Genomic DNA, 27,207 nt, shown 5'->3' with positions numbered 1-27,207 from the left:
TTAGTAATCAAAAACACTCAACAAACAAAAGTCCAGGACCAGATGTTTTCACAAGAGAATTCTACCAAACATTTCAAGAAGAGTTAATATCTATTCATCTCAAGTTATTCCAAAAAAAAAAAAAAAAAGGAGGGGGGGGGGATTTCCAAATTCATTCTGGGTGAGAGCAACATTATCCTGTTAACAAAACCAGGAAAAGATATTACAAAAAAACAAAACCAGGAAAAGATATTACAAAAAACCTGATTACTAGTAATAAAATTGAATTAGTAATCAAAAACACTCAACAAACAAAAGTCCAGGACCAGATGTTTTCACAAGTGAATTCTACCAAACATTTCAAGAAGAGTTAATATCTATTCATCTCAAGTTATTCCCCCCCCCCCAAAAAAAAAGGAGCGGGGGGGTGTGGAATTTCCAAATTCATTCTGGGTGAGAGCAACATTATCCTGTTAACAAAACCAGGAAAAGATATTACAAAAAAACATCAGACCAATATCCCTGATGAACACAGTGCAAAGATCCTCAGTAAAATATTAGTAAAATGAATTCAACAATACATTTAAAAAATCATTCACCATGATCTAGTGGGATTTATTCTAGGATTCAAGGGAAGTTCAATATTTACAAATCAATGCGATGCATCACATCAATAAGAGAAAGGATAAAAATCCTAAGATCATCCTAAGAGATGCAGAGAAAGCATCTCACAAAATATAATATCCATTCATAGGAAAAACTCTCAACAAAGTGGGTTTAGTGATAATGTACCTCAACATAATAAAGGTCATATATGACAGACCTATAGCTAACATCATATTCAATGGTGAAAATCTGAAAGCTTTTCTTGTAAGATTAGGAGCAAGACAACAATATCTACTCTCACCACTTTATTCAAAACAGTACTGGAAGTCCTAGCCATAGTAATCAGATAAGAAAGAAAAATAAAAGGCATCTAAACTGGTTAAGAAATATAAAATTATTTGTAAATGACATGATACTACATTTATAGATGACATGATACTATATATAAGAAATCCTAAAGAGGTTGAAGGATACAAAATTTAAAAAAGAAGTCTTGCATTTCTATACATTAAAAATGAAGTAGCAGAAAGGTAAATTAAGAAAACAATCCCATTTACAATTGCACCAAGTAGAATAATATACCTCATAATGAAATTAACCAAGGACCTGAAAAACCTATACTCTGAAAACTATTAAACATGATGAATGAAACTGAGGATGATACAAATAGAAATAAATTCTGTGCTCATGGATTAGAAGAATATTGTTAAAATGTCCATACCACTCAAAGAAATCTACAGATTTAATATAAACTCCATCAAAATACCAACTGCATTTTTTTACAGAACTAGAAAAAATAATCTTAAAATGTGTATGGAATAACAAAGTATCACAAATAGTTAAAGCCACTTAAAAAAAAAAAAGAACAAAGCTGGAGTTATCACAATCCCAGATTTTAAGATATACTACAAAACTGTAGTAATCACACAGTATGATACTGGTACAAAAATAGACTCCATAGATCAATAGAACAGAGTAGAGAGCCCTGAAATAAATGCACATATATATTGTCAATCTTTGATGAAGGAGGCAAGAATATACAATGGGGAAAAGATAATTTCTTCAACTAATGGTGCTGGGAAAACTGGACAGCTATATGCAAAAAAAAAAAAATGAATCTAGAATGAATCTACTTCCTCAAAATGCTTTAAAGACCTAAATGTGAAATCTGAAACCATAAAACTCCTAGAGAAACATAGGCAGCATTTTCTTGGACATCAATCTTAACATTTTTTTTAGATATGTCTCCTCAGGCAGGGGCAACAGAAGCAAAAATAAACTACTGGATACATCAAAATAAAAAGCTCGTGCACCATAGAGGAAAGCATCAACAAAACAAAAAAGGCAGCACCCTGAATGGGAGAAGATATTTGCAGACGATATATCCAATAAGGAGTTAATATCTAAAATACAAAAACAAACAAAAAGTAAAAACAAAAACAAAAACAATCCCTATACAACTAAATACCAAAATAATTTAAAAAATAGGTGGAGGATCCTCCCAATGAACACATAAAGATGGCCACAGACACATGTAAAGGTGATCAGCAGAACTAATCATCGGGAAATACAAATCAAAACCACGAGATATCAACTTAGGCTGTCAGAATGGCTATTAGCAAAAGTACAAGGAATGACAAGTGTTGGTGTGCATGTGAAAAAAGGGGACCCCTGTGTACTCTTGGTAGGAATGTAAATTGGTGTAGGTACTGTGGAAAACACTATTGAGTTTCCTCAAAAAGGAAAAGAAGCTGATCCAGGCATTCCACTACTGGGCATTTACCCAAGAAAAACTAAAATACCAATATGAAAATATATATGTACCACTATGTTTATTGCAGCATTATTTATAATATTGAAGATATGGAAGCAAACCAAGTATCCACTGATAATTGAATGGATAAAGAAGAGGTAGTGTGTATATCTGTATAAAATGGAATATTATTCAGCTATAAAAAAGTAAGGTTTACCATTAGAGATAACATGGGTGGATCTAGAGGGCATTGTGCTAAGCAGTCAGAGAAAGAAATCAAATAATGTACGATTTTACTTACATGTGGAACCTAAAAAATGAAACAACAAAGAAATAAACAGAAAATGGATTCTTAAATACAGATAGCAATTGGTGATTACAAAGGGAAAATGGGTAGGGAGTTGGTAAAATAGATAAAGGAGGTTAATTGGTATAAACTTCCAGTTATAAAATTAAAAAAAAAAAACACAGATGAAAACAGCAGCAAAGGGAATAGTCGATCATATTGTAATAATACTGTGTATTGACAGAGGATGACTATAATTATTATGGTTAGCATGGATAACATATAGAATTGTTGAATCAATAATGTTATACATCTGAAACTAATATAACATTTTATACCACAGTTTTTTTAAAAGGCTAAAATAAAAATTTTGTGAAATACATAGTTTGTAGGCATAAGAAGGGACTATCTATAGAAAATGGTGCAGGAGGTGAAATAATTGCATTTGGTGATGAAGTCTGGGAGATGATGGAAGCTTACAGAAGCAGAAGGAAAACCACTTTTTATGAAGAAAAATCTTTTTTAAAGATTTTATTTATTTATTCATGAGAGACACAGAGAGAGGCAGAGACATAGGCAGAGGGAGAAGCAGGGTCCCGCGGGAAGCCTTATCTGGGACTCGATCCTGGGACCCTGGGATCACAACCTGAGCCAAAAGCAGATGCTCAACCACTGAGCCACCCAGGTGCCCCATGAAAAGTCTTTAGTAGTTTGGGAGGAGGAGTTAAGATGGCAGAGCAATAGGGGGACCCTATGTTGGCCTCATCTCTTGAATGCAGCTAGATATATATCAAATCATTCTGAATATCCAAGAAATCATTCTGAATGCTCAAAGAACAAACTGCAGAACCAGAGTGAGAAAAGCCACCTCGTGGAAGGTAGGAAGTGCAAAGACATGATTCAGGGGAGAAGAATTGTGGGTACTGTAGAGGGGAGCCTTGAAGAGAGAGCAAGAGACAGAGACACGGAGAGAAGCCATCATAGAAGGGATTGTATAAGACAAACACTTCTCCAAAACCACTGACTGCGAACACCAGAGGGGCTGATTATCACAAGTTTTTATAAGCAGCAGAGCTCAAAGTCTGAAGTTTTAGAAGTCCCTACCACCACCGGGTGGAGCCTGGTGGGCATCATGATGTTCATTTGGAGAGGAAGAAAGAGGCCTGAGAGCAGACAGCAAGGTTCGAAAATCCTTTGGGTCCCAATGGAAGAGACGGTTCTCCTTCTTATAGTGCACGTGACAGGGGTGGCATGGCCTCTCAGGGGACAAAAGAGCTGGCAGGGACCAACATGCTGACCTTTTCATTAGCATAGGAATAGAGTCACCTGCTGAGGGCAGCAAACCTTGGTGCTAGCTTTTTTGCTGTGCTTAACCATAGACTGGTCATGTGACTGCTTTTCCAAGACTAACTAGCACCAGCCATAGCGTGGTGAGACCTTCCCCCAGAGGATCAGCTCAGGTCCATGCCACACCAACTCCCTAAAATTTGGAGTTCTGAAACCCAGCTGTGTGCCTGAGATAAAACACAAGAGTACTGTGCCATCTGGCAGGCAGACAGCTTGGACATGGACAGGGTGAAGGCAAGGATCTGACCAATGCCAGAACACAAGAAGGGGGAGATTATTCACTCTTCTGTGAAGCCTTCCTGAACAGTGGGAGGCATGAACTCCCTACTCTAGAAGCAAAAGAGCTGGGAGGCACCATTGTCCCCCCTGCTCATCATCACTGACAGATTTCAGTGAGTAACACAGCTCACTGAGCACCCTCCGGTGGAGGCTGGAGCCCATACACCAAGCCCCATTCCCCCTGCACTCTGCAAGTGTATCTTAGTAGGGCAAACCAGCCTGAGAACGGAACAACAGGCCCCTCCCCTAGAAGACCAGCACAAACCCCTCAAATGCACCAAGTCTGTTGGTCACAGAGTGCTGCAAAGCTGCAGCTGTAGGGGAAAGAGGATCCAGCCTCTTTTAGCAAGGACACTAAAAACACATCTAGTGAAAACCTGCCACACAGTGTACACAGGCCAAACACTCCCCCCTTAGGCAAGGAGAAACTCCACAGCGGGCTGACAAGAGAGAAAGGGCAGCCAAAACACAACAGCAGAGTACACACTCTGAAACACTCCCTGAAGTTATTCTACAAGGACAGCATTGCCTTGAATCCAAAACCAGACAAAAACCCCACTAAAAATGAATTATAGACCAATATCCCTGATGAACATGGATGCAAAAATCAACAAGATACTAGTAATTCAAATCCAACAGTACATTAAAAGAATTATTTACCACGATCAGGTGGGATTTATTCCTGAGTTGCTAGGGTGGTTCAATATTTACAAATCAATCAACGTGATACACCATATTAATAAAAGAAAGAATAGAAACCATATGATCCTGTCAATAGACTCACAAAATGGATAAAAGACCTAAATGTGAGACAGGAAATCATCAAATCCTAGAAGAGAATGCAGGCGGCAACATCTTTGACCTTGGCCGCAGCAGCTTCTTGGGAGACAGGTCTTCAAAGGCAAGGGAAACAAAAACAAAAATAAGCTTTTGGAACTTCATCAAAATAAAAATCTCCTGCACAGTGAAAGAAATAATCAATACAAAAAGGCAGCCTATGGAATGGGAGAAGATATTTGCAAAAAAATATATGTAATAAAGGGTTAGTATCCAAAAATCTGTAAAGGATGTATGAAACTCAACACCAAAAACAAATAATCCAGCCAAGAAATGGGCCAAAGACATGAATAGACATTTTTTTCCAAAGATATTCAGATGGCCAATGGAGACATGAAAAGACGCTCAACATCACTCATCAGGGAAATACAAATCAAAACCATGATGAAATGCTACCTCATACCATCAGAATGGCTAAAATTAACAACACAGGAAACAACCGATATTGGTGAGGATGCAAACTGGTGCAGCCACTCTGGAGAATGGTATGGAGGTTACTTATCAGAAAGGGAGACAGAACATAAAGACTCCTAACTCTGGGAAACGAACTAGGGGTGGTGGAAGGGGAGGAGGGCGGGGGGTGGGGGTGAATGGGTGATGGGCACTTGAGGGGGGGACTTGACGGGATGAGCACTGGGTGTTATTCTGTATGTTGGTAAATTGAACACCAATAAAAAATAAATTTATTTTTAAAAAAAGTTAAAAATAGAGCTACCCTATGACCCAGCAATTGCACTACTATGTATTTACCCAGAGGAATGATTCAAAGGGCTACATGCACCCTGATGTTATAGGACCATTATCAAATGTGGAAAGAGCCCAAATGTTCATCAACTGATAAATGGGTCTTATCCGTCTATCTTTTGGAATATTACTGAGCCATCAAAAAGAATGAGATCTTGCCATTTGCAGTGACTTGGATGGAGCTAGAGTGTATTATGCTAAGTGAAACAGGTCAACCAGAGAATGACAAATACCTTATGATTTCACTCATGTGTGGAATCTAAAACAAAAAAAAAAAACAGATAAACATAGGGAAAGGAGGATTAGAGGGGGAGACAAACCATGGACAACTATGGAAAACAAAGGGGAGGTGGGCAGGAGATGGGCTACATGGGTGATGGGTATTAAGGAAGGCACATGTTATGTTGAGCGCTGGGTGTTACACGCAAGTGATGTATCACTAAGCTCTACTCTTGAAACCAATATTGCACTATCTCTTAACTAACTAGAATTTAAATAAAAACTTGAAATAATAAAATAATAAGATACTATTTTTAAAAAAACTTTAGTGATTTACTTTAATCATGTACAGTTTAACCACAATTAGGAAAGTATATTTTGAAAAAAAATATATATTACAAATCTCAAAGAGTGGAGGTAGAGAAAGCTTTTGCAAGCTACTGCTTGTGTTGGGTAGAGGAAAAGCTCTTCGTCATTACTGGGTGATAGAGTTTAAATATCACATAGATGTTATTCCCAAAAGAAGTTTTTTAGGTACATTTACTTCACTTATACATAAACTTGTTTATCTATGAAATTTGTCTTATTTTCTTTTAACTCACTATTTTAAAGTAATTTTATATTTACAGAAAAGTTAGAGAAATAGCACTGAATTTCCATATTACACATCACCCAGCTTCCTTAAATGTTAGTATGTCATATAACCATAGTACAATCATCAAAACCAGGACATTGACACTGCTTCACTAAATCTAATCTACAAATTTTATTTGACTATCACCAAGTCTTCCACTAGTACCTCTTTTTCTGGCTCAGAATTCATCCAGGTTCCCATATTACATTTAGTTGTCATGGTTCCTTCATCTTTTCTTTCTTCCTTCTTTCTTTCTTCTTTCTTTCTTTCTTTCTTTCTTTCTTTCTTTCTTTCTTTCTTTCTTTCTTTCTTTCTTTCTTTCTTTCTTTCTTTCTTTCTTTCTTTCTTTCTTTCTTTCTTTCTTTCTTTCTTTCTTTCTTTCTTTCTTTCTTTCTTTCTTTCTTTCTTTCTTTCTTTCTTTCTTTCTTTCTTTCTTTCTTTTTTCTTTCTTTCTCTCTTTCTCTTTCTCTCTTTCTCTCTTTCTTTCTTTCTTTCTTTCTTTCTTTCTTTCTTTCTTTCTTTCTTTTTTCTTTTTTTTTTTGCAGTTCCTCAATTGTCTTTTCTCTTTCAGGAACTTGATGCTTTTGAAGAGCCAACTACTCTATATTTTGCCTCTCACACTGCATTTGTCTAATCATGACTAGATTAAGATTATGCATTTTTGGCAAGAGTACTAAAAATGCTATATTGTGTCCTCACTGTATCATATTGGGAGGAATATGATATTTATGTCTCCTCATAGGTGACTTTACTTCATTAGAGTGGTGTCTGCCAGATTTTCCACACTGAAGTTATGATTATTCCCTGTGTAACTAATATTTTGTGGAGACAAGTCCTCAGCCTTTCTTAAATCTAACATTTTTATCTAAGTTGTTAAATGTGCAATGCATAAAAAATGGTAGTTATTTAACTGTTCTTATTATTTGAAAGCTTTTAAGTATTTTTCTTAACATTCATTTATCTTTCATTCAATGAGTATGTTAATTATTTAGGACCCTTTTCATAAAATCCTGCCTTCAGGCTGGTGGTCATTTGTGATGTTGCCTGTGTTCTCGCACAGGCTAATATAAATTTGATCCTACCCTGCATAATACCTGTAGATGGGACTAGTTACCCTATACAGGTCTTTTGGCCTTGCTTGTGCTATGAGGATATAGTGTATTTTCTCCCCTTACAGTAGTGATTGTTACGGGGTGGATGGAATTCACTGCCCTTTGAATGAGCTCTACATTATGAAATCCATGCACAATGGAGCAGATCAGAGATATGCAAACTCTTCTTAGACAGACTATTCTCAGATCAGCCTTCCTTGACTATAAATTGATTGAATACATTAACATACTTAAGGAATGTGTCAATCAGAAAAAGATGAATCAGGCTATGCAAGCATAAAGAAGAGTCACTCTGCAAACATTAGCAGCATCTATCTAAGCAGTGTCTAGAGGAGAGAGTTTTGATCAGTTGCATCCAGGCTTGTTGCATTCAAAACTCCAAGTGCTAGAGCTAGCTCCTCTTGTTTTGAGCCCAGATGACCAATTGTGTGCTTGAGGACACTGAAAAACCAAGATCACAAGAAAATTAATTTTGAAAGAATGTCATATTTGATGTTTCAATGAGAGTATGAAAGTCTTCATCATGGGGTAAATGGAAACTTCGTTGGACATTTCACAGTTTTGTAGTTTTGTGTTGTTTTAATTTTGAATAACGTAAGGGAAGCGGGGAGGCATGCTAAAATGCTTGTGGCCTCAAAAGGTCTTCATCTTGCCCTGTTCTGATCTCATACTCACTAAGCAATCTTCACGTTATAATTTAGCTTCCCAAGTAGGAGTTGTTATATGGTTTTCTGGAATAGAATGTTGGCATTAGTATTCCAGTCCACGTAACAGCTATTTTTCTCATTGTAAATCAATAAATAGGCATTCTGGTTTTATGCATCGGTCTGTGAGCTTGTTTAATTTAAGTCTGCCCCTGAGATAGGAGGTACTCTTAGTGAATGACAATATCAGGTGTATAGGTCTGTCAATCTAAAATCCAGAGTCAAGTCAATGTAGGAAAGGGAGACCTTTTAAAAAAGTTTCATCTAGCTAGTTCTTCCTAGAGACTTTTAATTAAATTTTTGGTTTTTAAACATCCATCCATGTTTGAGGATTAACTCTTCAAAATAAAAGCTCCTTAGCAAGAAAACTTCATGTTTTGTGGTCAAGAAAAATAGAAGAAATGTTAATGCCCAGCAAGACAATATGATATGGATTCTAAGTCTATATCTACAGGGAAGGAAGAAATGTTAACAAATCTATTAGTAGCAAGCTTATTTAGGAAAATAGACTCAGAAATAAACAACAGACTTAATGAAGTTAAGACTCAAAGAAAATCATTCCCTGAATATCAGTACATGCTGATTTTAGTAGACTTGATAATCTCCTGTTCCAAGGGTTTCAAAATCTAATGAACAAGACAACTACATAATGCAAAACTCTTAAGGCAGAAATGCTTTAATATTTATGATGAAATATAGACTGGGGGGCTAATTTCATGTGTAAGATACCTTTGAGAAAAGCATAGATGTAAAGGTGAGTCAAGGTTTTTAGATGAGATTTCAGTCAAGAAGAGTGATATGGGAGACTCAGAAGATCATCTGGGCAGTTTAGAAATCGTGAGGTGTAGGAATAATCACATGAAATTCAGTATGTGTAAAAGCAAGAGCCTGCAAACTGACACCTTAGAGATGGATAATGGATAGTCTTGAAACCATGTTTGTGTTCATGATGTCTCATGGCAGAGGTACGCTGGGGAGGGGCAACAATAATTTTCTGGTTAATGGATGCTTGCATAAGTCCCCTGTCTTTTCCTTCCAAAAGAAAATGGTTTTTATTTAGTGTAGGAACAAAGACAAGGAGGTTCTAAAGGCAGAGAGGCAGACTAAAGTTTGGTGAGTTTCATTTTTTTAATAGTAAATATTAGTTTATTTTTTTTCTAAATGGCCAAAGCCCCTTTTCCTCAATTTTAAAAGCACAGTATTCAAGAAAGCAAGTGTCCCTGCCCATCAATCTGCAAACTCATATTGACAACCTATCATCCAGACAGTTAGTTGAGTTCATAGAAGGGAAAGTAAAAATTCAAAAAATGGAAGCCCGCCCTTTATTGATTATAATCTGGTTGGAGACACAAGATTTACACATGTAAAATGTTAACTTGAAATGTAAAGCAGAATATCAAAAACTCTCAGCAAGTGATTTCATCTCTCTAGGCTTTATTTTCTTGATCTACAAATTTAGAAGCTTGTTTAAAAGTACAAGGATGCTGAAGTATCAAAGGATTGTCTCAGACAATTAGCGGTTCAGAGAAGAGAGAAAAGTGTGGGCTGGGATATTCAGCAAGCTTTAGGGGTCCTAGTCTTTAAGAATAGGTAGACTGGGGTTAGGGAATATCAGGACAGAAGAATGTTCAAGAGAATGTATGAAAATAATCTTTTCTGATCTAAAAGGAAAAATTCGGTACCTTTTGAAACATCCTAGATCTACCTTGACTCAAGTTTTCTCTTGAACATCCTTTTAAAAATAAACACGTCTGCCATCTATTTTTCAAAACCAGACAGATTTTCAAGGTCACCCTCTGTGATTTCTCCTAACAACCTATTTTCCCTGACTTTTTCTGCTCCTGCCATACTGCACTGCTCACTCTGCCTTGACCTCCAGATGTTCTCTCTTGCCTCGACTAGCTTTTTCTTTGTGCCTCGGATGTTTCCCCACTTCACCTTGTTTATCTTGCAAACACATTCCAAATCATGTTTTAGGGGACCATCAGAAGACACCTCCTTTTCTATCAGGTCATCCCTACCCTCCCTATTCCTCATGCCTTGGAGAGTTGATTACATCCTCCTTTGGCCGTTACTGCCGGTGCACATACCACATACTGGATCACGCTATATCTCAATTGCTTGCTTACACAGCAGCTTCACTATTCATCTGTGAATTCTCTTATATTAAGTGTCATATGTCTCATTTGTCATTGTCACCTCAGTATATAGCAAAGTGCAAAGCATATAATAGATGCTAACTAAGGTAAATATACACAACTGAAGAAGTTGGATGTATAAGTGAATCTTTGGAGTATCTGTTAATCATCCCTTTCTTAAGAATTTAGACTCCATGACAAGGAAGACAAGGTGTCATTCCTCTCTTTTTGCCACACTTGATACTGTGAGCATTTGCCTTCTTCAAAAGAATGTTTCAATAATGGTTTGCTAACTAGGCATAAATGAAAGCAAAATGAGAGCTCCACAAAAGCATGGCCTTTTTATGAGAAAGAAATTTTATGAATCATTGCCATTTTAAATTTATACTCTAGTATTTTCTCCTAAGGGCTCTCACTCACTAATGACTTAGAAAAAAAAAACCCTGCAAAAACAGTTATCAAATCTATCAGTTGTGCTTACCACTGAAGCTATTGTCACCCACCCCACTCCCCAAACTGTTAAATAAAGGCCAAGTCAGATTATAATTTAGCTAACATTTTTCCTTTCAGAATAAGCAAAATAGATGCCAAGTAGAGCAGAAAGTATTGCTTTTCCCATTGTCTAATGGCCTGGTGACTGCCTGGGAGGGATTAACTAGCTTTTTGGAAATGATAGCTTTCTCACTGCCCAGGACATGTCAGGCTTGATGCCATCCCTGCCATTTGAAGATAATGAATCATCACACTCTGTCAGAAATAAGAACTTACTTAATGAATAGTAAAGCTAGCAATCATAAGCAAGAAAAGTGCTTCAGTAGCATTTCACACCATTAACACACATCTAACTTGATTTTTTTTGGTTCTTTTGATACATTCTTGCCATTTTTCTGGGGCTCCTTCCTGATGCTTTTTATTTTGGTAGGTTTCTTCTTTTGGCCACCTTCATCATGTTCTCACTCATTCTAATTCTTTTAAATCCAACTTCTCCAATCCATATACAATTCATAATTACCTACATATGCATAGTAGTGTTCTAAACAAGAGACGAAGGAACATTTTAGGCTGCCCTAAGTTGTATATCCAATGATCTAAAATGACTTTGAAAATAGTATTTTAAAATTGTTTTACATAGAAATTCCATCAAACTTGGAAAGGCAATATTCAGACATCACTGTGAAATAGTACCCTATCTAATTCATAACTATTTGCAGACACATTTTACCAGGGCCTATTCAAATTTTGAATTAAAACATAATTTGGGAAACATGAAAGGGGAAGAAGTAGGTATAAAACAATTTAAGTGTTTTGAATTGCTAATTTAGTAGTATTTTATGTAATAAGTTTTTTGCATAAGCCAAATAGGCTCACTGTGACCCCTTATAAGCCGTTAGATGAAAGATGTAATGGAGTACTCCTGGAATACTGAAAGCACAGAAATTAAATCCTAATTCACTACATCCAAGGAAGACTCTCTAGGGCTCAGTTTATTCATTTAAGGTAAGGTGCAAAAACTTTCAAGCCAGGCAGTCAAAGATTAACTCCCAGCTCTAACATGGGCGGACTCCTTTCTGTGCTTCAAATTTCATGCTCTGTAAGATGGATATGATAACTGTACCTACATCATAAGTTTGTCATGAAATAATACATTTATAGCACTTAGAGCAGAACGTGGCACATGGTGAGCATATTGTAAGCATTTGTTATGATTATCCGTGTAATGATCATATCAAGCCTTACCACGCACGCAATTTTTATGTAGCATAAATTAAGTTACAACTAGGATTTTCATGGTGATTTGGTTTTCAGAGCACTTTTCACATGTCCACCAGGGATATATTTAACATGCTAATATCCCTCATAAATAAAATATTTCATTAATGTACAAATTGGAAAAAATAAGTTAGAGGTCTTACCCTTTTTAAAGAACCACCTATAAAACTCTATGCACTATAAAATGCAAGTGAATACTGTTTAAAATACATTATGAAATAATACTCATGATAATACTTAACATTTATTGAGTAGTCTCTGTATGCCAGGTATTGTGGTGAAGGTTCTATTTGCGTCGCCACGTCTAAATGATCATGTAAGTCTCTGAGGAAAGTACTGATAGTAGTTAAAGGCTAAGTAAATGACTCAAGGTTATGCGGTTGGTTTGTTACAATCAAGGCTTTGAACTCCGGCACTCTGACTCCAGTTCTTGTGTTAATATGCCAACTTTTCAGATGCCATATGTTGCCTTTAAAATAAACCATATAAATAATTAAAACCATGTGTGGTAGAATGATAATTATGTAGTTGAATCAATTCATTGTTACCTCTATTTTCTGTTCTTTGATTTTCTGGCTTGCTTTAAGATTATATTCTTTGTCTTTAGTTTTCTGCACTTTTATATTATGATATACCTAGGTATGCATTTCTGCTTACTTATCCTGAGTAGGATTCTACAGAGTTTTTGAAGACTTGGAATGGTATCTTTCATTTCTTTTGTAACATTTCAGCCATATTCATCTTAAATAATGCCTCTAACCTATACTTTGAGCAGCAAGCCTCTAGATTACTTCTTCTGACCTATCTTTCTATACACTAATTCTTTTTACAGCAGTGTTTAATTTGGAATGAAATCCATCAATTAAGTCCTTCATTTGGGTTATTTTGATTTTTACTTCCAGAACTTGTTCCATTATTCCTCAAACCTATTTTACTTTTTATAACTTCCTGCAAATATTTTGAAGCATGTCTCTGATTCCTTTAAAGATATTATCATTTATTTTTAATATGTGTCCAATCATTCTAGCCTCTTTCTTTTTCTGCTGCTTTTCTTGCTTTTTGTTTCTGTATGCACTCAGGAGCTCAGTCACCTTTTATTTGAAAGATTATTCATAGGAATACTTTGAAGTTTCTAATAAAATTCCATTGTTACTGAGAAAATTATTCATAGGAATACTTTGAGGTTTATAATAAAACTCCATTGTTACCGAGAAGATTACTGTTTACTTCTGTCATCTGTCTAGGGCTCTTTACCATTGTATGGACACTTCCCAGTTCATCTAGAGTGTGAGCATGTTGGCTTCAAGTTTATGTAAGTTTATTTCCAGTTTAAGTTTCTCTGGACAGTATTGTCATTCAGAAGCTTGATATATCAGATGACTCTCTACTTAGGGAGACCCTGTGTTTCAAGTTATGTTTTCTTAGACTGATTAGACCACCAAAGCAAAAGCTTAGCCTTAAATTTCTTAGCCATCTTTTTTCCCCAAAAGGGAAAATGGTCCTTGGGGAAAGGTCACTTGACCTTGCTCTCTGGTTTCTCATCTGCTCCAGGATTTTGGCCTGTTAAGTCCTTACTTTTTTTTTTTTTTTAAGATTTATTCATTTATTTAAGAAAGAGAGAGAAAGCATGTGTGCACATGCACACAAGTGCAGGGGGAGGGGCAGAGGAAAAGAGAGACAATCTCAAGCAGACTCCTACAGTATCCTACACTGGGCTCTATCTCATGACTCTGAGATCATGACCTGAGTTGAAATCAAGAGTTGGATGCTTAACTGACTGAACCATCTAGGCACCTAATTCCTTATTTTTTTAAAAAGGCTCTTTGGTGTTTTAATTTGTCCTAATTTGAATAATTGCTCCTAATTCTTTATTCTGCTGTAACCAGAAGTTCAGCTCCACATAGTTGGTATCTACTTACCAATTTTTATTTTTATCCTGAAATTCAAAGTTGTCCTCCCCTCAGACTGATGTCAAATATTCCTTAAATAAACATTTACTACTGGGTGCTAATACCCAGTCCCCAAAACTTATTAGATATCATGTTTAAAATCCAGCTTTTAGGGATGCCTGGGTGACTCAGCAGTTTAGTGCCTACCGTCGGCCCAGGGCATGATCCTGGAGTTCAGGGATTGAGTCCCACATCAGGCTCCCTGCATGGAGTCTGTTTCTCCCTCTGCCTGTGTCTCTGCCTCTGTGTGTGTGTGTGTCTCAGGAATAACTAAATAAATACAATCTTAAAAAAAAAATCCAGCTTTTGGCTTTGCACTCCAAAGTAGTAAACACCTGTTCAACACTTCAGCATCTTTGCCCCTTTCTAGCTGCGCTGCTCTCTAGAAACTCTAATAAACCCAAGTTAGAGAATTTAAGACAGTTCCTTTAAGGAAAAAGGGGCCAGGGGACACGTGATCTTTAAAATCCCTGGAGTGAGTACTAACACTGCAGGGGAACAGATAAAAGTCATCAGTGTGATAGCATGTACCCAGTGTGTCTATTCCCTGGTTTCCTAGCAGCACTGCCTCTGGATTAAGACCAATCTCATTTCTGACTCAGTTGCATTCTTTAGATATTTTCCTTATTCCTCACTAATATGTTTTTCCTTGTGTCTTTAGATGAAGGAAAGTTACTATTAATCAGGGAAAATCCTGATGCCCAAGGGTCTCTTTCATGATCATTCTAGCAAACACTCAGGCGTTGGCTCTGCCCTAAAGCTCAGAACACAAGAACACTGGAAGAATTATTTTCACTTGCTTATTTCATCAAATAGTTTAGCAATTTTACTAAGAGTCCATCTCATATTAAAGAACTTAATTCCCGTTGGCCTAGTTTTAAAAGTAACATTTTATTATTTTGTCTACCACTTATTAATAGATGCTTTCCCAGGTATACTGCCTCATTAAGGAATAAAAAAAAATAAGCAGTAAACATAGGAATTTTACCCTCACCTTTGTTAGAATGATAACATATCTTTCTGGATTTCATTTAGCAACTGCTCATATTTATAGGAAATTGTATATCACATTATATAATTAACATAGATTTCATCAATTGTCTGTTAACAAACCACAATTTGATGGGGACTAAGATAGGTACAGATTTAATGAGTACGAAGACAAAAGGAAGAATTAAATCAGTGTTTGAGAAATTGAGAATAATATAAAAGTACTCATTAATTAGTTAAATCCACATGCTTTGGCCTGTCCATACTTTTGACTTGAGAGCATACTTATTTTAACAAGGATTTACTGGATATAACATTGTTTTCAGAATGGTGGAGATAAAAAAAGGTATAAAATATGGTTCCTATCTTCAAAAGATAAAAAGTGATTCATGTCTTGCTGGAAGAAGAAAATATATACAGAGCTGAGGTGAGAGGTGGCAGAGGTAAGAAGCCCCCGTAGGGACAACATATGGAGAAAATACATGTGATAAGTAGGAGTATATTAAAAGCGAATGCTGGAGAGTAATGAGGCAAAAGTCTGGATGAAAAAGATCTGACATTACTATGAAACAAAGGGCTTCAGCTATGGAATTCGTAACTGATCATTTACTAATGGAGCCATCCTAAAATTTCTGAACATGAAAAAGCATGATGAGTAAGAGTTTATGGTCACTAGAGATTTTCCCAGTATTTCTGATAGAAAGTAAAGAATGAGTTGATGTTGGGCAAATCTTGGAGAAGAAAACAATTCGGTGAATATTTTAATAATTACATGCTCTTACTTAAAATGGCAAAATGGCACAAAGATGTTTTCAGAAAAAGGAATGACCAGGCTCAACCCATGGAATTCAGATGATCAAGTCTGGTGTAGTACTCGGGAATCAGGAAAACAAGATTGGAGCACTAGTTGTGATTTAAAACAAACAAAACCAGTTTAGGGTAGTGATAGTAGAAATAGAGAGGAAATTTATCAGAATGTGTTTCTTAAATGGAGACTCAGTGGATTTGGATTCTGGACATGAAAAGCCAGAAAGAAAGATGTATTGTATCAAAGATGATTCTGAAACCAGTACCTAATTGGTATAAAACAAATCTTCATTGCCTGAATCAGTGCCCTTCACATTTTAAAGTTAAATTTCAGTAGAATAATGGAAGGAAGAATTGAAGGAACTCAAGCTGTTAGTCCCTAAATGTATAGTGAGATCGGGAAATGCAAAACTAGAGCAGAATAACAAACCCCCAACCTCTACTGTGATAAGTGGCAATTTAATTATCACTGGCAATCAGCTATATAGAAAAAGAAAAACCTTATAATCAGGGAAAAACTGATTACATTTAATTTCCCTAGATGCACAGCTCAAAAAAGCAGGAATACTCAGGTATTGGTATCAAGTGGAAATTATTCCTGGCCTGATTTCTTGAGAGAATTATTTTCTTTCTAGAGGCAGTCTTCAGTTGTGTTAATCTTTAAAATGGAACAATTTTAAAGCAGTGGAGAAGAAAATTTAGTTGTAGTACATGACCATGAATTGGAAATTTCAGGCTCTTTTATTAACTCCAAATGAGTGAACTACCTTATTGAAATGAGGGAGGAATGTACCAACAGTCTCACTGGATTACCCTAATCAAGTCTCTCATTCTCTCTCAGCTAATTTCTTTATCTAGAAAGTGGGGGAATTGGACTAAACACTTTCTAGGTCTACTGTGGCTCTAACTTGTTTCTGTGATGTCAGCTGGATGATTGATATTCTTAAATAATCAAATGTATTATTTATATTAGAATTAAATAAATGTGAGAGGCTCATAAAAACCTCAGGAAAAAGAATAATAGGAATTAGATAATACTTTTAATAGATCTTATTCTATCTTTTCATGAACTAATGTTTATTATCTCTTCCTAAAAAAGCAGAGAGAAAGGATGTTATTAATAATGATAATGGTGATATCACCATCTTTTTAAAAAAGACAAGGCAGCATTTTTCATTATTTTAAAAATTGCTATTATATAAATTTCATTAGCGCAAATAAATCTTGAATTTCCTCAGGGATTTCTCAGATATAGAGTTTCCCTTTAGGATATCTGATTAATCATTTGGTACAACCACTAAAATGAGTAAATTCTATATTTAAGAGGGAAAAGATGAAAAAAATACAATTAACATGATATCTTCACTTAAATACCTATTAATTTTGGTGAAATATATGTAAGAACGTATGAGTCATATCTCATAAATATGTGTATATCTTGCATCCATATGTTTAATGTTATCATTACATGACTATGAACAAAGGTATTTCTTCTACAGATGAGAAGAGATATAAATACATACTCCACAGCTCCTGGTCATTAGTTGCTTATTCTCACAGATTTACCATTTCTTCATTAGTCCTCCCCAGTGTCTTTCCTTCTAACAGTCACCAATATTCCATTCTTGTTATCCACCAGAGGGTGCATCACATCACCTCCAGCTTGCTTCCATCTCTCTTTAGGCTCATGTGTATACCAGGAGTCACACCCAACTCCAAGTGTTTGGCCTTCTGCTCACTGGCCCAGTCCGTTCGCTTCAGTCATTTTGGATAACACATAAAACATACAGGTATATCTATTGATGAAAACTCATGGAGCACACTATTTTTGCTTCACTTAGACCAAATATTTGGGTTGAGTCAGAGGTTAGATTATCTGAGACAAGTGGAGCTGGGCACTCGCTTAAAAGCATTCTGTGTACTCTATGTACACTAACCCCCTAATTGCTAGAATCTTCAGGTTACTTCCTAACATTATAAAATGATAAGGAACCCCGAAACACATGTCAGGGGTTAGATCAGGGGGAAAGGGTTTGACTGGTCAATAATGCATAGACTAGTTTGATGGGCTGAAGGACCCCAAAAGAGACAGGACTGAAAGAAAATACACAAGAGTTTCTTGAACTAAACTGAAGATAAAAAAAAAAAAATAGTGTGGTAGAATGGGCTAGACAGATTATTTTAGGGCCTAGCTGGTCAGCAGGAGCAGGGAACGTTCCAAGTACATTATGAGGTTGGGCTACACTCAACTTGCCTTTGCATGTGGTCTCTGGGGGAAAAGCCCTTTGTCATAAAGGAAACAACTATGTTATTAGGATTCAACAACCATGCTATCAGGGGCAGCCTGGGTGGCTCAGCGGTTTAGCACCATCTTCAGTCCAGGGCATGATCCCAGAGACCAGGGATCGAATCCCATGTCAGGCTCCCTGCATGGAGCCTGCTTCTCCCTCTGCCTGTGTCTCTGCCTCCCTCTCTCTCTGTCTTTCATGAGTAAATAAATTCTTAAAAACAAAACAAAACAACTATGGTATCAGAATACTCTTAGAAAGAGCTGGTCAAGAGATGCTCACTCCTAGGAAACTATGGAAAGATACTGTGTTCAGGGGTCAAGGAAAGGCAGGCAGGGATGGGGACAGGCTTGGGCTCCATGCAGTAGAGCCCCACAGAAAACTCTGCACATCCTACACCCTTGAAAAAAACCTTTAGCATTAGAGTTGTGCAATTATGTATGTCATCTGACTCTCGGTATTCTCTCAGATATCACTGAAAATCATCACCTTGTTGATGTAAGTGAGGTAGGGAAGCTGAAAGGACTCCATTTTAGAAAGGCTCCATCTCTGTTTTCTGCCATTTACTCATGTTCTATATTTTGCCTCTGAATGGACAAATAAACTATGTTCCCACTTCAAGGGGAAAGCAAACAAAAGTTAATCATTCTCTGAGTTTTGTCCTAGGCTCCAAACACCTGATAACATCTAAGAAGAGCCAGATTCCAAACATGTTCCAGGATGTTAGCTTCGAACAAACGTTGCCTGATGCTGGTTTCAACATTCCATAGTGTGTTCAGTGACTAATGAAATGACACCTGCTATTTACATGACACTCACCCTACCCTGGATTCCTGAAGAAACATGTGCCCTAGATCCCTTTCCAATAAAAACTCCAAACCCTTCAGCAACCACAAGACTCATTCTCCTTTCCTTTCTGAGTCTCCCAGACAGGACTACTGCTATTCTGTGTCACATATGCTATTCAATAAACTCTGCTTTCACTTTCTCTGGCTCACATTTGATTTGTATCCTGCATGAAGCCAAAGACCCTCTTGACCGATCCTGTGAGATGTCTCTCCAGGTCCTTCGACCCAGCCTGCCTGCATCATAAGGAGTTGGGGACTGGAAACATTGACACTGGGATACTGTGACTTATCTGTACATACAAACAGGTAATATTGCCATTTTTGTTACGCATAGTCTATAATGAGCCTGATCAAAGTTTAAAAGCTAATTTTTGGAGATTTCATAACATGTATGTTTCTAAGTGTTTTTATGTGGATTATCTGATGTAATACTCAAGATTAAATGTTTGCATCTCTTTGTATTTCAGATTATTTGCATTTTACAGGTAAGGAACCTGAGGCACAGTGAGTTGCAGTAACTTGCTGAAGATCAAATAGCTCTTAATGGTGAATCAAAATATGTCTCAAAACAAAAGAAAGAGAAAACACAATATTCCAAAACCTGTGGGATTCCGCAAAAGCAGATGTAGAGTGAAATTTATGCTATAAATGCTTGTATTAAGAGAAAAATTTCAAATCAACCACTTAATACCACAAGGAGATTGCTGTTTGATTTCTTATTTGGCCCATTGCTTGTGCAGTAGTGTGTTGTTTATGTATTAAATATTTAATATTTTCATTGTAGATATTCCAGCTTTGTTTTGTTGTTGACCTTTAGTTTTATATCACAGTGGTTGAAAATATACTTGGTATGATTTCAGTCTTCTTAAATTTGTATTATTTGTTATATCTCTTTTTATGTGATTTAACGAGGGGAAATCTTCTTTGTGTACCTGAAAAAGATGTATATTCTATTTTTCTTGGATGCAGTGTTTTATATAGACCTTTTAGAACCATGTATTCTGAAATGTGCTTCAAGTAAACAACATTCTTGTTGAAAAAAATAACTTTAACTGAGGGCACTTTGTTAAAAATGAAGCTTAACAAAGAGAAGGCAGGTAAGAGATGGGTGAAACAGGTGAAGGGGATTAAGAGTACACTTATCACAATGAGCACTGAGCAGTATATGAACCACTATACTGTACACCTGAAACTAATATAACACTGTATATTAACTATACTGGAATTAAAATACAAAAACTGAATTAAAAAAAAAAACAGCTGCTAAGAATGGAGATGGTACATAAATCTGGAAAGCCTAAATCCAAGGGTCATGCTTTTATTTATAATACCATACTGCTTTGACAATCAATTGATTATTGTTTCAACTGAGAGAAGAAATGGGGAGTTACCTTTTTTGTCACTGCAGGTTGTATAGAGCAAATTATATGTAATTATTTTTTTTCCAAGATCTTTTCCTCACTGCCCTTGACTATTGTCTTATCTTTAATGTACAGTGAATACCATAGACCATCACATAGTATAACTGGATCAGGCAACCAGTTCTTTGGTGGATAAAGTAAATATATCATTATCTCATTGGAAGAACAGTTGTTCACTTTTAGAGAGTCCCTTAGTCTAGTGCCCACTGCTGTCCCAGGACATCTAACACATATCTTTAATTTACAAATTGCTGTCTAAACGTCTTCTATAGGAGCTCTAAGAGCCATGTCAGATAATTGTTTTAAATAGTTTCATTTTTTTCAAATAGCAGTTAATTCAAGAAGCAGTATGCTAGATACCTTTATTATACAATACTCCTCAGTACACATACTCCTTGGCACACTTGCACTGGTCATTGTTGCTATCATTGCAAAATACAGTGTGGAGCCTAGGACTTCATTCAGCCTAAACAACGACAGAACCCCCAAGCTTTCTCTGACACCATTTACCCAAAGTATAAGGCCTTGTCCGTGAGGACATCCATCATCACCTCATGTCCCATTTGCCCTATATGTCTCTGATGAGGCCACTTGTACCTATCTTTACTACCATTTACTACCTATCTTTACTGTCTTTATTACCATTAGGTAGCCAGTTTACTCTGGATTCACAAAGGTTAGAAAGATAAACTTCTGCTTTTTGCACCATCTTAAGTCTTATTGACAAAAGGGAGAATTGAGGAATTTCCAAGAAGACTGGGCAAGGAAATAATCAAACTACTGAATAGCAGTTTTAATTTCACCTCCTCTACTTCTCTTGAGCTAGCACCAATGCCTACATCATGCATGAATTCTTAACCAAGGTAAATTAGTGAAGTAGAGCTCTGTCACTTTATCTTAAAAATGACCTCTCACTCAATGAACATATCAGCTATGTCTTTAATGAGAATAGCGGACTCCCTTTTTACTTCTAAAAGGACAAAATCCTATTGTCAATTTGCAATGCAGACTTAGTTTTGCTGTTGCCTACTGCCACATTCTTGACTGGCATTGATGTATTAGAGAGAGAAGTTACTGAAGCCTTGTTGCAGGCACTTTTGCATCCTTAGAATGTGAGCCGAATATACGAATTAGGAAAAAATCTCTCCAATGCAAGTTAATAAAAAAATACACTTTAGTATCGTTTCACTTATGATCAGGCAAGGCAATAAGACTCTTGAGTTACATTCCTCCAAGTTCTGTATTAACTTATTCCAAGTGTGTGTGTTTTAGGTAAAAGACTGTTTTTGTATTTTCTATTGAAATGAAAAGCTCCCTGCAAGGGATCAAATAGACAGAGATTTACATTCACCCAAAGGGGGAAGCTTTAAGTACAATGGTGTTACTATAATCAGTAGAATGCAAATTGTGTACTCCAGGGACCAGAAGGCACAATTTTAACTTCAGAGGTTTCCAAGTAAAGGAATAGTGCTATTCATTTCCTAAGATTTTCAGATAATATTATGGCAAATTTGGGAGAGCCTGTGATAGCACCTGATCCAGATAGATGTAAACTTGTGAATTAATAACAAAAATATTAGGATATTGCTCTGATATTTAATTTAAAGTGTTTCTATCCCGGAGGGGAAAATATAGTTCAGCACTGCTCACAAAAATACGTCTTATTCTTGGGATCCCTGGGTGGCGCAGCGGTTTGGCGCCTGCCTTTGGCCTAGGGCGCGATCCTGGAGACCCAGGATCGATTCCCACGTCGGGCTCCCAGTGCATGGAGCCTGCTTCTCTCTGCCTGTGTCTCTGCCTCTCTTTCTCTCTCTGTGACTATCATAAATAAATAAAAATTAAAAAAAAAATACGTCTTATTCTTTTTAGTAAATTCACTCATATTTTATTATACTTTGTTAGTGCTGTTTCCTTCTGTCTTTTTTTTTTTTTTTTTTTTTAATTCATGAGAGAGGGAAAACGAGAGAGAGGCAGAGACATAGGAGGGAGAAGCAGGCTCAATTCTGGGAGCCCGACATGGGACTCGATCTTGGGAGTCCAGGATCGTGCCCTGGGCCAAAGGCAGGCACCAAACCACTGAGCCACCCAGGGATTCCCCTCCCCCTTCTGTCTTTATTCTTTATTTTTTAAAGTTTTTATTTAAATTCTAGTTAACATAAGGTGTAATATTACTTTCAGGTGTATAATACACCTCCATACGACACTGAGTGCTCATCACAAGTGACCTCCTTAAACTCCATCACCTATTTCAACCATCTACCACCCACTCCCCACCCTTTGTAGCCATTAATTTGTTCTCTATAGTTTTGAGTCTGTTCTTGGTTTGCCTCTCCCTCTCTTTTCTCTTTGCTCATTTGTTTTGGCTCTTAAATTCCTCATGTGAATTAAGTCATATGGTGTTTATCTTTCCTGGAGTGACTTGTTTTGCTTAGCATAATACTTTCTAGCTCCATCTATGTCATTGCAAATGCCATAATTTCATTCTTTTTTTATGGCTGAGTAATATGCCATATCTTCTTATCCATTCATCAGTCGGTGGACCCTTGGTCTTTATTCTCTCTTTAAAAATGGATTTGGAGTAAATCAATTTCATGGGACAAGAGAAATCTTTTTAATGAATGTAGCCTAGAAATTGTATTTGTTGCATGTGGTATAGGAGATTCTTTATTAGATATGGCACTTGGGTACTATTCCATTTAATTAACATAACCCTATTAGGCAGATGCTACTGCCATTATCTTTTTATGAATTAGGAAATTGAGGCATAAAAAAGGTAACCTGTTGGGGCACTTGGGTGGCTCAGTGGCTGAACATCTGCCTCTGACTCAAGTTGTGATCCTGGGGTCCAGGGATCAAGTCCCGCATGGAGCTCCCCACAGGGAGCCTGCTTCTCCCTCTGCCTATGTCTCCATCTCTCTCTGGGTGTCTCTCATGAATAAATAAATACAATATTTTTTTTAAAGGTAAACTGTTTTATCACATATGCATTAGATAAAAGAATATGAATTTGAATCCACAGTGGTCATTTTCAGAGACTGTGCTTTTTAGTTAGGGTGACTATATGTAATTTACCACCCAAATTGAGATAATTTTGAGAGTTAAAGGGGGCCCTGGGCATAATTACACTGGGACAGTAAGTGTAAATTGAGATATCTCAGGAACACCAGGATAAATGGTTACCCTACTTTTTTTTTTCTTTTTTAATTTATTTTTTATTGGTGTTCAATTTACCAACATACAGAATAACCCCCAGTGCCCGTCACACATTCACTCCCACCCCCCGCCCTCCTCCCCTTCTACCACCCCTAGTTCGTTTCCCAGAGTCTTTAGTCTTTATGTTCTGTCTCCCTTTCTGATATTTCCCACACATTTCTTCTCCCTTCCCTTATATTCCCTTTCACTATTATTTATATTCCCCAAATGAATGAGAACATATAATGTTTGTCCTTCTCCGACTGACTTACTTCACTCAGCATAATACTCTTCAGTTCCATCCATGTTGAAGCAAATGGTGGGTATTTGTCGTTTCTAATGGCTGAGGAATATTCCATTGTATACATAAACCACATCTTCTTTATCCACTCATCTTTCTATGGACACCGAGGCTCCTTCCACAGTTTGGCTATCGTGGCCATTGCTGCTATAAACATAGGGGTGCAGGTGTCCCGGCGTTTCATTGCATCTGTATCTTTGGGGTAAATCCCCAGCAGTGCAATTGCTGGGTCGTAGGGCAGGTCTATTTTTAACTCTTTGAGGAACCTCCACACAGTTTTCCAGAGTGGCTGCACCAGTTCACATTCCCACCAACAGTGTAAGAGGGTTCCCTTTTCTCTGCATCCTCTCCAAGATTTGTGGTTTCCTGCCTTGTTAATTTTCCCCATTCTCACTGGTGTGAGGTGGTATCTCATTGTGGTTTTGATTTGTATTTCCCTGATGGCAAGTGATGCAGAGCATTTTCTCATGTGCATGTTGGCCATGTCTATGTCTTCCTCTGTGGGATTTCTCTTCATGTCTTTTGCCCATTTCATGATTGGATTGTTTGTTTCTTTGGTGTTGAGTTTAATAAGTTCTTTATAGATCTTGGAAACTAGCCCTTTATCTGATACATCATTTGCAAATATCTTCTCCCATTCTGCAGGTGGTTACCCTACTTTTAATCTCCATTCGGTGCTGCCCCAAGTTTATTATCACACTATGTTGCCAGATGGAGCCTATATGTAGGGTAATGGTTGCTCTGTAGTAAATATAGCCATTTTATCATTTATGGAAACAATATGTACATACCCAGTAAATACTTTCATCAGTAATGAATCCCTTTTCTCAGTTGCTACTACCACGTGGAATATGAGCTACTACTAAGGGTGCCACTTGGGATATTTATTTTTAGGGGTACCCCAACTTCCTTGTCAGAGGAAATTAGCTACATCCCACTTACTTAAAAGAAATTTGCTGCTGTGAGAATGAAGTCCAACTTCATAAATTCTGTAGCATAGACTTGCATCACAAAATAAAGTGAATGGTGACAAATCAAAACAAATTAAGCAGTGTCAGCTTTGTTAGTCTTCTGTCATAACAACGTTGCTTCCAGAATGCAGATCAAGCTAAATGATCATTAAGGTAACCACACAATACTTTCATTTGATGAAAAGACATTAATTCATTTCTAACTCACTGAATGAAGTTACATGCTAAGAGACTGATGGAGTCTTTCCTGAGGACAATGAGGATTTAACTGGAAATATGTCATTGACAGAGAATAACTAAACCTCAGATAATGATGGCGGAATTCAACTACTCAGAGCATTTCTCATACATGTGAAATTTCCTTTAAAGGGAACATGTGAAGCTGCCATAAATATAGAGTCACCAAGTGCACAAATTAGCTCTTGTAATAAACAAGATTAAAGACTCCGAGCATTGCAATGGGCTTGGTTAATCAATAGGCACTTGAAGGAACTTTAAGATTAATCAGAGTGTAGGTTCTACATTCCATCTACAGGAATGTCTCTCTGAAATCCTGTATATACTCAACCATCGTTTACTTTGCACTTAGATGTCGAGATCTAGCATGTATTTTAGTTGAATGATAAGAAATAGTCATTCCAGTTACATTGCCATTTGGGGGGGGGGGGAAGGAGAGAGAAATTTGCTATTTACCTAAGTAATTTAGCAGCACATAACCATTTGGTTATACATTAAAATATCGAATGTTAGAGAATATCAATAGGAATGTTGGGGTAAAGATATCTGGAAACCTCTCTGTAAAGTCATGCGAATACTAGAAAAATTGTCATAATTACCTGGATATAGAGATGTTCAAAAGGTGCTATAAAAAAAAAATCCGGCTCATAGTTGGGAATCTAGAAGTCCTTGCACGTGGGCAGGGCTATATGTATGCCCTACAAACATCTAAGGAGGCCCTAAACTCTCAACTCTGGATAATGTTGAGGCTCTGTGTGAGCAGGCAGTGAAGCCTAAGGTGGAACTGTGAACTGCCTAGTAGAGTGGAGAAGGCATAGCCAGCCATCACAGAGTTCCTGTATAGCTCTGACCTCTCCTTCTTTTATTCTATTATTGTCACAGATTCTGTCTATATAAATTGTGTGCCCATCTACTGGGATTTATAATTATCACCTTATATAGATCTCTTAAATTAGGAGGAAAAAGATGATAAAAAATACATATATATATTTTTCTAAACTAAATTGGTATATACTAGGTATTAATCCTCTGGAATTCACAAAGAAAATAATTCTTAAAATACAGCAAAATAAAACAAGGAAATTAAAATAATTCAAGTAAATTCATTTCTTTAATATCAATAATAGCATTAATAGATGAAGGCAGAAACAAAAAGTCATAAGACATAGACAATAAATAGCAAAATGGATGATGTAAATCATATCAATAATTCTCCTAAATGGAAATGGATTAAACACTGCAATCAAAAGGAAGAGATTAAAAGAAAGGATTAAAAAATATAACTGCGAAAGAATGAAACCTATCTACCAAACAGTAAACAGAAATTTAGAATGGCTGTGCTAATACCAGGCAATGTTAAGACAAAAAAAATGCTACTAGAGAAAAAGAAAAAAACATTTCCTAACGATTAAAGTATCAATCCATCAAGAAAACATAGAAGTATAAGCATATATGAAACTAACAACACAGCTTCAAAATACATGTGGTAATATCCGACACAGCAACAGAGAGAAAATATTCAGTAGTTGGTAGTGTCAGTATCTCATATTCAATAATAGAGAGTCTGGCGATAATAAGAATGAGAAGATCAACAACTTAATGAAAACCGGCTAGACTTAGCAGACAGCTACCCAAAACTCCACATAACAATAGCAGAATATATATATATTCTTCAGTGCACATGAAACACAGTCCAAGATAAACCATGTGTTATCCCATGAGACAAGTTTTAATATGTTTAAAAGAATTGAAATCAGGGGCAGCCCTCGGCACTTTAGCACCGCCTTCAGCCCGG

At 36.6% G+C, this 27,207-nt stretch overlaps 2 long non-coding RNA genes across 4 annotated transcripts in view; both read left to right on the top strand.

Annotated features, from left to right (window-relative positions):
* LOC144324127 (uncharacterized) overlaps positions 1-27,207 on the top strand; it is a 325,737-nt gene that overhangs the window by 237,203 nt on the left and 61,327 nt on the right. The gene's annotated exons all lie outside the window — the stretch shown is intronic.
* LOC144324128 (uncharacterized) lies at positions 18,960-20,075 on the top strand. Its single transcript, XR_013389542.1, has 2 exons — positions 18,960-19,596; positions 19,758-20,075. It is a non-coding gene; the product is annotated as an uncharacterized LOC144324128 (long non-coding RNA).

The sequence above is a fragment of the Canis aureus genome, chromosome 11, assembly GCF_053574225.1.
Source record: "Canis aureus isolate CA01 chromosome 11, VMU_Caureus_v.1.0, whole genome shotgun sequence".
Classification (NCBI taxonomy): domain Eukaryota; kingdom Metazoa; phylum Chordata; class Mammalia; order Carnivora; family Canidae; genus Canis; species Canis aureus.
The sequence above is the reverse complement of the archived record's forward strand: the minus strand, read 5'-3'. Positions and strand labels throughout refer to the sequence as shown.